The sequence below is a fragment of the Mustela nivalis genome, assembly GCF_964662115.1.
Source record: "Mustela nivalis genome assembly, chromosome: 2".
Taxonomy (NCBI): Eukaryota; Metazoa; Chordata; class Mammalia; order Carnivora; family Mustelidae; genus Mustela; species Mustela nivalis.
The window spans coordinates 127,278,902-127,290,913 of NC_139021.1; the positions used below are offsets into that span (position 1 = coordinate 127,278,902).

The 12,012-nt window shown below is 34.0% G+C and overlaps 1 pseudogene across 1 annotated transcript; it reads right to left on the reverse strand.

The window, feature by feature from the left end:
* Positions 1–1,106: 1,106 nt before the first annotated feature.
* On the reverse strand, positions 1,107–1,527 carry LOC309858796 (mitochondrial import receptor subunit TOM22 homolog pseudogene; annotated as a pseudogene). The gene has a single exon. The product of its transcript is annotated as a mitochondrial import receptor subunit TOM22 homolog pseudogene (transcript).
* Between the last annotated feature and the right edge of the window lie 10,485 nt (positions 1,528–12,012).

Below are 12,012 nucleotides of genomic sequence, written 5' to 3' on the forward strand. Positions count from 1 at the left end.
GATAATTACAGTTCCTAAGTAACTTTCTGACTCTTCAATCTTTTTGCACATTCTGAGCATTCTCTCCTTCAAATAATTTATTCCTCTTTTTCATTCTGGCAAATTCGTTTGTAGGTCAAAAACATCCCCTAAACTGTCAACCATTGCACATTAAGTTAAGGTGCTTCCCTTCTGTCCTATGGCTGTATTTCTTTAATGCACACACCGCATTGCACTGAAATTATCATATATCTTCTCTCTAGTAGATTCCAAGGGACTTGAAAGCAGGGATCTTGCACCGAAGAGGTTGAATGCAGAAAGGAGCTGTACAGCATAACTGTGAAGAGTTTTTGGCTTCAGATGCCTGCTTTTAAATCCCAGTTCAGCAGTTATAACTGTGGGACTTCAGCCAAGTAATTTAACTTTTTGGAGTGCACATTCTTCTTCTGTAAAATGGGGATGACAATAAGATCTGACTGATAGAACTGATGTACAAATGAGTTAATATTCAGACCTGGAACATTGTAAAGTCTCCATAATTTTTCCCCCATTGGAATCACTTTTTAATATTTAAATACAAAAAGTTGAGCACTTAATTTATTTTTTCTTTTTTAGATAGATACCCAGGTCTCTCATAGCCAAAATGGGCAGAAGAAATGAGCTCCTGCTCTGTCCTCCAAAGTCCCAATCCTGTGGTTGAAACTGCTGCCAGGCCCTCCCTCCCTTCGAAAAATGGGATAGTGAGATCTTCCAGTCATGAGTGATTTAGTGAAAGGGGTGGGATGGCCAGAGCCGGAGTAACTATCTGCACTGCTGCATTCTGGTATCGGGGTGAGAACAGAAGAAATGGGACAGCGTGGAGGGCACAGTTGCAAGTTGGGAGGCTCTGGGAGACACTGGGGGGAATTCCTTAGATAGATCAATGTGCCAAAATTAAAAAAAAATAATACTGGGTGTGGTGAAAAATAATGAATACTGTTATGCTGAAAATAAAAAATAAATTAAAAAAAAATAAAATAAAAAATAAAATAAAAAAAATAATAATAATAATCCAAATAATTAGCAGTTCAGACACTATTGAATTTTCAAACTTGTCCCACCAAGACAAGTCATATAGCAGTAGCAATCTAGATCTTTCCAGGTAGTGAAGGTAGAACATTTTCCTCTGAGAGCCTCATGTTAGGCCCTAGAAGTATCTGCCACGGCTGCAGTTGGGGCTGCTCCATTTGCAACTTCTCGGTCTCAAAGACAACAGGAAGAACCAGGATCGTGACGGAAGTGTTCCCAATCCATAAGGATGCCCTGGAAAACATGTACATTTTCTGAGCCACAAAGGGAGAGATCAAAAGTGGCTCCAGCAGCGGTCTGGAGCCTCTCTGGGAACATCCCCGTCAGACCCCACAGTCTCTCCACCAGGGTCTCCTCGAGCTCCTGGCCGTCTTCCTCCTCCAACTCTTCCTGAGTCTTCTCAGGATCACCTTTGGGAAGCAATTTGTCAGGGGACAGGGGCGCCCCAGGACCACCAGCGGTGGCAGCCATTTGTTCCATAAATATTGATGGTTACTACTATAGTAGATACCTAAATAATACTGATAGCATGAATAAATTAATACTGAGCTCACATTGCCCTGTAATCACAAACATTGTGAGAGACACTACTATATCAGAAATTATACCATGTTGTAAAATGGCTACCTGCATGATGGATCTTTGATCTCAAACGTGTTGTTTGGGCAATGTTGAACCAGTTTTCAAGATTTTACACTGGGAGAGTTTACATTAACATCAGGACTTTCTGATTTTTTTCTTTTAAGTAAGCTTGGAAAATTTGGCAACTTTTAACCCGATTCCCAATTGATAAAAATAAGCTAGAACAGAATTACAGTAAGTTCCCTTCACATTGATGACATATTCTCCACTTTGTGCAGTCTGAGTCTTCCTAGCACTGAGGCTATCATTTGTCATACTTAGCACTTGAATATTATCTTTAAAAAGATTTATTGACATATAATTCATGTACTAAACAATTCACCCATTAAAGCATACACTTCAATCCTTTTAATATCTTTGTAGAGTAATGCATTCATCATCACAATCAACTTTAGACCGTTTTCATTACCTTCCCCCCAAACCTGCATACTATACCTGTCAACCTCAGGCCACCTGTCTCCCAGCCCTAGACAACCACTAATGTACTTTCTGTCCCCATGAATCTGCCTATTCTAGATGTTTGATACAAATGGACTTATGTGTGGTTCTGCATGAGTGGCTTCTTTCACTTAGTGTAGTGCTTTCTAGGTTCATTCATGTTATAGCTTGTATCAGTACCCCATTTAATTTTACTGTTGAATAACATTCCATTGTATAAAAATACCTATTTATTTATTTACTTACTTACTTGCCAGTTGATGGACGTTTGGGTTGTTTCCATTTTTTGATAATGCTGTTATGAAAATTACTGTAAAAGTTTTTGTGTGGCAATATGTTTTCATTTCTCTTAGATATATACCTAGGAGTGAAATTGCTGGGTCACATGGTAACTCTATGATTAAACATTTGAAAATCACTAAACTCTTTTCCCAAATGGCCACATCATTTCACACTCCCACCACCTGCATAAGGGTTCCAGTTCCTCCACATCTTGGCCAAAACTTATTATCTGTCTTTTTTATTCTATGCAACGTAGAATGTGATTGTGAAGTTGTATTTCATTGTGGTTTTGAAGTGCTTGTGCCTAATGGTTAATGAATGGTTTGTGCATCTTCTGGAATGTGTCTTCAGATCCTTGGTCCATTTTTAATTAGGTTATTGTTTTTTTTATTATGAGGTTGCAATGTTTTTTTATTTTAATATTCTCATTCAAATCTTTTATAAGATGCATGTTTTTCAAAAATACTCTCCTACTATGTGGGTTATCCTTTGACTTTCTTGATGGTTTTTTAGAAGCAAAAAGTTTTCCTTTTGATAATATTCATTTTAACTTTTTATTTTCCTTTTCTCGTTCCCTCTTTCAGTGTCATATACAAGAAACCATTATCTAATCCAAGATCCTGAAGATTTACACACTCACACACACACACACAACACGCACACACACACATTTTCTTCTACTATTTCATAGCTAATCTCTTACATTTAAGTCTTTGGTAAATTTTGAGTTAATTTTCATACGAGATAAGGGCACTACTACCTTCATCCCTGTGATTCCCCCCCCCCCATTTGTCCCAGAAAACATTGAAAAGACTATTCTTTCCACATTTAACTGTCATGGAACCTTTGTTGAAAATCAACTGCCCCAAAATACAAGGGTTTATTCTGGCCACTCAGTCTTATTTCATTGATCTATATGCTTATTCTTATCTAAATTACACACTGTTTGATTACAGTGGCTATGTAGTAAGTTTTATAATAGGAAATGTTTGTTTTTCTCTTTTGTCCTTTTGTTGTTTTGGCTATTCTGGATCTCTAGACTTTTCATATGAATTTTAGCATTAGTTTGTCAATTTCTACAAATAAACCAGTGAGGATTGCACTGAATCTATCAATTTGTGGAGTATTGTTATTTCATGATATTGTCTTCTACTCAATGAATTTGGTGTACATTTCTACCTAAGTATCCTTTGATTTCTTTCCATGGTGTTGGGCAGTTTTCAGAGTAAGTTTTGCATGCCTTTTGCTAAATTCATTTCTAAGTATTTTATTTATTGCTTCTATTGTAAATGAAATTTTCTTAATTTCCTTTCAGTTTGCTTATTGCTAGTAGATATAAACAATTGATTTTGTATATTAAGAATGTATTCTGTAACCTTGCTGAATTTATTTATTAATCTCTACTAATTTTTGTGGATTCCTTAGAATTATCTATACACAGGACTATGTCATCTACAAATATGATTTTATTTCTTCTTTTCCAATTTGAGTGCCTTTTTTTTATTTCTTTCATGATCACTCTGACGGAAACTTTTAGAACAATGTTGAATAGAAATAGTAAGAAGGGACATACTGTCTTATTCCTGAATTTAGGAGGAAAGTACTCAGTCTTTCACCATTAAATATGTTTGGTGTGGGTTTTTTTTAATGTTCTTTATAGCATTAATGAAGGCTCTTATTCTCAGCTTGTTGAGGGTTTTTATCATGAAGAGGAGTTTAATTTGGTTAATTTTTTTCTGACTATTGAGAGGCTCATGTAACTTTTGTCTTTTATTTTATTGATGAGGCATATTATGGAGTTGATTTTTATGGTCATTTCTTATAAATTTTCAGAGGGAAGTAAAATATTTATTATATAATAACTCAATCAAAGTAGGAAAAAATGTTTTACAAGTGGAAACATATTTATAAGGGAATGAAAATAAATTGTAAAAATGAGGCACATCTGTCTAAATTTAAGGACAATGATCTTAATCCTTCAATGGAGAGCTAGTGAGAGTTCACAATGAACACTTCATTTCAGACTCCATTGATTTCCTTAAGATATGTTTGGAATTCATAAACAGAATTAAAAGTATGAATCACATGTCTGGATTTTAGCAACACATATGTTGGGTTGTTATACTATACTTTTAAATAGAGGAGCATTTAAACAAGAGACACTAGCCTTCATTAGGAATATTATCAATACATGTGACTATGTTGATGGAGTTCCAATAAAATGAACAAATCTTGAAGTATTCACTAAGATTCACTAACATTATGTATTCTGCTCAAACATTCCCAAACTTTTAACAATGACTCAAATTATATTACTACATCTTTCTGCTATGTTGATAATTATGGCAACACCTTAGTATACAATGAAATATTATTCAACCAAGAGAAAGTTGTAATTCTATCCTTTGCAGCAACATGGATGAACCTGGAGGTCTTGTGCTAAGTAAAACTAATGAGGCAGAAAAAGAAAAATACTCTATTTTATCACTTACATGTGGAATATAAAAGAAAAAAAAAAGTTGAACTTAAAAGAAATAGAGGTGGAGAAGATGGAGAGATGCTGGAAAAGAAATGTCTAAGTCTCATGTATATAAGGAATAAGTTAATCTAATATACAGTATTGTGACTATAGTTAATAATACTGTATTGTATGCTTGAAATTTTCTAAAAAATAAATCTGAAATATTCTAACTGCCAAAAAGAGAGAGAAAACTGTATAAGGTGTAGATGTGTTAATTTTAACCTGATGTGGTAATGATTTCACAAAGTATGTGTATATCAAATTATCACACTATACACTTTAAATATATATAATTTTACTTGTCAGTTATACTCAAAAGAAGCCAGAGTGAAAAAAGAAATCTATATGCAAGACTTAATTAATTAGCATAAATAGGTTTTATAAGTAATTTTGTCACTGCTCAAGTGTGTTTTCAGAATATGAAGCTGTTGAACCATTACTGTTTTTTATAAACACACTTTTAGAAGAGATTAAGTCCCAGAGCCTCACATCTTTTTTTTTTTTAATTTTGGTTGCTTAGAATACAGTGTAATATTAGTTTTAGGTATACAATATAGTGGAATTCAATATTTCCATACAAAAACTGGTGCTCATCACAAGTGCACTCTGTAATAGCCATCACGTATTTAACTCATCCCAGTTTCTTCTCTATAGAGTCTGTTTCTTGGTCTGCTTCTTTCTTTTTTTTCCCTAATGATTGTTTGTTTTCTTTCTTAAATTCCACATATGAGTGAAATCATGTGGTATTTATCTTTCTCTGACTGACTTGTTTTGTTTAGCATAATTCTATCTATCACATCTTCTTTACCCATTCAACAGTTGATGGGTATTTGGGCTGTTTCCATAATTTCATTGTTGCAGATAATGCTGCTATAAATATTGGGATGCATGTATCCCTTTGAATTAGAGTTTTTGTTTTCTTTGGGTAAGTATCTAGCAGTGAAGTTGATGGATCATAGGGTAGTTCTATTTTTAACTTTTTGAGAAAAATCCATACTGTTTTATAGAGTGGCTGCTCCAGTTTGCTCCCCCAGCAATGATGCATGATGGTTCCTTTCCAAGACCCATTGTTTCTTGTGTTGTTGATTTTAGTCATTCTGTAAGTGTGAGGTGATGCCTCATTATAGTTTTGATTTCCATTTTCCTGATGATATTGAACACCTTTTCATGTATCTGTTGAAGCTCTGTATATCTTTTTTTTTAAATTTTTTATAAACATATATTTTTATCCCCAGGGATACAGGTCTGTGAATCACCAGGTTTACACACTTCACAGCACTCACCAAAGCACATACCCTCCCCAATGTCCATAATCCCACCCCCTTTTCCCAACCCCCCTCCCCCCAGCAACCCTCAGTTTGTTTTGTGAGATTAAGAGTCACTTATGGTTTGTCTCCCTCCCAATCCCATCTTGTTTCATTTATTCTTCTCCTACCCACTAAAGCCTCCATGTTGCATCATCACTTCCTCATATCAGGGAGATCATATGATAGTTGTCTTTCTCTGCTTGACTTATTTCGCTAAGCATGATACGCTCTAGTTCCATCCATGTTGTTGCAAATGGCAAGATTTCATTTCTTTTGATGGCTGCATAGTATTCCATTGTGTATATATACCACATCTTCTGGATCCATTCATCTGTGGATGGACATCTAGGTTCTTTCCATAGTTTGGCTATTGTGGACATTGCTGCTATAAACATTCGGGTGCATGTGCCCCTTTGGATCACTACATTTGTATCTTTAGGGTAAATACCCAATAGTGCAATTGCTGGGTCATAGGGCAGTTCTATTTTCAACATTTTGAGGAACCTCCATGCTGTTTTCCAGAGTGGCTGCACCAGCTTGCATTCCCACCAACAGTGTAGGAGGGTTCCCCTTTCTCCACATCCTCGCCAGCATCTGTCATTTCCTGACTTGTTGATTTTAGCCATTCTGACTGGTGTGAGGTGATATCTCATTGTGGTTTTGATTTGTATTTCCCTGATGCCGAGTGATATGGAGCACTTTTTCATGTGTCTGTTGGCCATCTGGATGTCTTCTTTGCAGAAATGTCTGTTCATGTCCTCTGCCCATTTCTTGATTGGATTATGTGTTCTTTGGGTGTTGAGTTTGCTAAGTTCTTTATAGATTCTGGACACGAGTCCTTTATCTGATATGTCGTTTGCAAATATCTTCTCCCATTCTGTCAGTTGTCTTTTGATTTTGTTAACTGTTTCCTTTGCTGTGCAAAAGCTTTTGATCTTGATGAAATCCCAATAGTTCATTTTTTCCCTTGCTTCCCTTGCCTTTTGCGTTGTTCCTAGGAAGATGTTGCTGCGGCAGAGGTCGAAGAGGTTGCTGCCCGTGTTCTCCTCAAGGATTTTGATGGATTCCTTTCGCACATTGAAGCTCTGTATATCTTTGAAAAAATGTTTATGTCTTCTGTCAATTTTTTAACTGGATTATTTAGTTTTTTGAGTGTTGAGTTTGATAAATTCTTTATATATTTTGGATAATAACCCTTTATCAGATGTCTTTTGTAAATATCTCTCTCATTCTAAAGATTGTCTTTTAGTTTTGTTGGTTGTATCCTTCACTGTGCAGAAGCTTTTGATTTTGATGAAGTCCCACTAGTTTCTTTTTGCTTTGGTTTCCCTTGCCTAAGGAGATATATCCAGTAAGAAGTTGCTACGGCTGATGTCAAAGAGGTTACTGCCTGCGCTCTTCTCTAGGATTTAAATGGTTTCCTGTCATACTTAGATCTTTAATCCATTTTGAGTTTATTTTTGTGTATAGTGTAAAAAAGTGGTCCAGTTTCATTCTTTTCCATGTTGTTGTCCAGTTTTCCCAACACCATTTGTTGAGGCTGTCTTTTTCCCATTGAATATATTCTTTCCTGCTTTGTCAAAGATTAATTGAGCATGTAGTTATGGGTTCATTTCTGGGTTTTCTCTTTTCTTCCATTGATCTGTGTGTCTATTTTAGTGCCAGTGCTATACTCTTTTGGTCGTTACAGCTTTGAATATAACTTGATGTCTAGAATTGTGATGTCTCCAGCTTTGCTTTCCTTTTTCAAGGTTGCTTTCATTATTTGGGGTATTTTATGGATCCATATAAATTTTAGGATTGTTTGTTCTAGTCAGTAAAAAATGCTCTTGGGATTGCATTGAATGTGTTGGTTGTTTTGGGTAATACAGACATTTTAACAATATTTTTCTTCTAATCCATGATTGTGGAATATCTTTCCATTTCTTTGTGTCTTCTTCAGTTTCTTTCATCAGAGTTTTATAGTTTTCAGAGTACCTGCCTTTCATCTTTTTGGTTAGGTTTATTCCTAGGTATCTTAAAGTTTTTGGTGCAATTGTAAATGGGATTAATTCCTTGATTTCTCCTTCTGATGCTTTGTTATTGGTGTATAGAAATGCAACAGATTTCTGTACATTTGATTTTGTATCCTGTGATTTTACTGAATTTGTATATCTGTTCTAGTCGTTTTCTGGTGGGGTATTCAGGGTTTTCAAGTTGTCTCCAAATGGTGAAATTTTTATTTCTTCCTTGCTGATTTGGAAGCCTTTTATTTATTTTTGTTGTGTAATTGCTGTAGCTAGGATTTGCTGTAGCATGTTAAATAACAGTGGTGAGAGTGGGCATACCTGTCTTGCTCCTGACCACAGAGGAAAACCTCTTAATTCTTATAAGCAACATGGCATGTTTCCTTGTCTGCAGGAATCAGTGCTACCATGTCATGGGGGTTTCTCTTGCCTAACCTCCATGTAGGGCTGGCTGGTCCTGCAGTCTGATATTGCTCTACATGACTGATGTGAGTCATTCACACAAGAAATCATTGGTGTCTCCTGATGACAGAGAAAAGTACCCCAGATTTTTGACAATAGTGTGATGCTTTTATTTCTTTTTGGTAATAAATGTATTCTGTCCAAAAAAGAAAAACTTGCAGAAACTTTATTTTCTCATTTATTATCATTTCATTAGATTTTTATTTTCAATCATGGATTATTTGTTCTTTAGGTCTAACATGACAATAATAATAATAATATATTTTGCTCTGCAGATCTTATTGCTTATATTTTGAATAGATTCCATGGGGATTCCATTGATTCTAGATGAACAGCTCTATTAAATGTCCTATTAAATCTAAATTTTCATTTATTACCTTATTCTGTAGGTAATTATCATTTAATAACAAACACAAAACAAGGAGAAAGAAGAAAAACTGTCCCAATACTTTCTAGTTGGTAAAATCACTCTCCACATTTTTCATGTATTACTTTTACAGTGGTATTATTCAGCCTGGAACATCTAACTTTTTTAGTATATTTAGAGATCCCACAGGTACCTTGAATACAACATCTATGGTATTGACTCCCTTTTCCTTTCTTAATATGTTGCTAATTTCTTTTATCTATAACTGCTAATATCAGCAGCATATATTCCATATTCTGAGTCTGGACTCAGAAAAGAAATTCTAATATTATCCACCCTCTCACTCTATATCATTACATAGATCAAAAACTCTCATACATTTTGCCTTGTAAATACTTAAGAAATCTATTCATTTTTGTCATCTTTCTTATTACAGATATTACTTTATATGTATATATAAATATATTTTATATATGATTTAAATATATAATTGACATATTGATTATTATATATGTATCTATTCCATATATTCATATAATTACCTCTTCAATGCAATTATTAATTGTCACAATAATGCTAGATATTCCATTTAACCTAGTATCCCCTAATATTTGTATCTTCTTTAGTCATACTGCAATTATTAAAATTAAGAAATTAACATTGGTGCAATTCCACTAATCTACAGACTTTATTTGGTTTTTGCAAGTTTTTCCATTAATGTCCTTTTCTCTTCTTGGATTCAATCTAAGATTTCACATTGCATTTAGTTGTCATGTTTTCTTAGTATCCTCCAATCTGTGACAGTCCCTCAGTGTATGTGTTTCATGACTTTGACATTTTTCAAGTGCATGTATCATTTATTTTGTAGAATTCCTTCTATTTGGATTTGCCTGTTTTCTCATGTAGATTGAGGTTTTGCATTTTTAAGTAAGTACACCACACAAGTGATGTGCCCTCAGTGTAATTATATTGAGGTATATGGCATCAAGATATTTTATTACTAGTCATGTTAACCTCAATCATAGGTTAAGATGGTCTATGTCATTTTCTTCACTATATAGTTACTATTTTCTTTATGATAATTAATATGTATCTTGGGAGAGATTGTGTCCATGAGGATATTCTATTTCTCTTAAGATCTTGGCAACTAGGGGCACCTGGGTGCCTCAGTGGGTTAAAGCCCCTGCCTTCAGGTCATGATCTCAGGGTCCTGGGATCGAGCCCTACATTGGGCTCTCTGCTTCCTCCTCTCTCTCTGCCTGCCCCTTTGCCTACTTGTGATCTCTGTCAAATAAATAAATAAAATCTTAAAAAAAAAGATTTTGGCAACTAAAGTTTCCTTTTTTGAGTGAATCTAGTCTGCAACAATTATTACTGTCATTTTCATCTCCTTCATTCATTCCCCATTCAATAATTTAAATTCTTTAGTAGGGACGAGTTGTCCCTTCTTAGCAATTTATTTACTTTATTACTTATTTATACCGATATGGGTTCATGATACTTTATTCTATGGATTCTAAACAAACACTATCATTATTTTTTAGTTTGTGATGAATTGTTTCAAATTAGTCCATTGGAAGTGATTCAGATTGGTATTGTGCACTTTTTTATTTTGACATCACAACATTCTCAGGGATCATTGTGAAGTTTTCCTCTCTGGACCCTAGAATTAATTGTTTCTTCAAGGAGTCCTTGTTCATTTTATTTGAGAAAGTGATTTAAAAAATAATATCTGGAATGCCATAATACTCCACCATCTCAGAAGACAAACTTTTGTATAGTCTTCTTTGTCTTTTGTGTTATATTATCTATTCAAAATGCTGTTTTCCAATATAACTTGGGTTACATCTACCTCTTCTGGTGTAGTTATAATTATAAAATTATAAAACAGTCTAATATAATTTTATATTTCATTTCAGTTTTCTCCAATATCCTGCATGGTTATTTAAAAAATTACATACAGTAACATTCCATCTCCATGGTCTATAAATCTGTAAGTTTTGCCATATGAAGAGTCATAAATCCACCAATCATGATACAAAACAGTTCCACTACTTCAACAATTCCCTTGTGTCTCTTTTGTTGTGGCCAACATTTCCTCTCTTCCCCAGTCTCTGGAAACCATTAATTTCTTTTCCATCCTCATAGTTTTATATTTTTCAGAATGTCTTATAAATAGAACTATATGATATATTGCCTTTTGTGTTGAGCTTCTTTCTTATAATTTTTATTTTTATTTGAGTATAGTTGATACCCAATGTTACATTAGTTTCATGTACAAAACATAGTGATTCAACAAGTTTATGCATTATGCTATGTTCACCACAAGTGTGGCTACCTTCTATCTCCATACATCCCTATTAAAATATCATTCACTGCATTCTTATACTATGCCTTTTATTCCTGTGACATATTCATTCTATAACTGGAAGGCTTCTTTAACAAAATGTACTGGGAATTTTTGTTTCTTGGCATTTCAACACATATGTAATTGCATTTACTTTGATATTAATTTTTAATTTTTCTAATGATTAATTATGTTGAGCATCTTTTCTTACATTTCTCTGTCATCCATATACCTTTTTTGACAATGTGTTTGTTTAGATCTTTTACCCATTTTATTATCTCTCTTCTTATCATTGATTTTTGAGTGTACTTACAAGTCTTCTCAGAAATGTGATTTATAATATTTTATCACTGTGGCTTTTGGTTACATTCTCTTAATAACATCTTTCAGAGATAAAATGAGTTGAATAGTTAAAAGTACATTGGGTTATTTATTTATTTTTCTTTTATGGGTTAGTTTTTATTGTCGTATCTCCAAAGTCTTTTCTTAACTCAGGGTCAGAAACATTTTTCCAGTGTTTTCGTTGAGAAAATTTATAGTTTAAATGTATATTTAAACAATTTGAAGTACCTCAAAAATGCTCATGCTTCAAG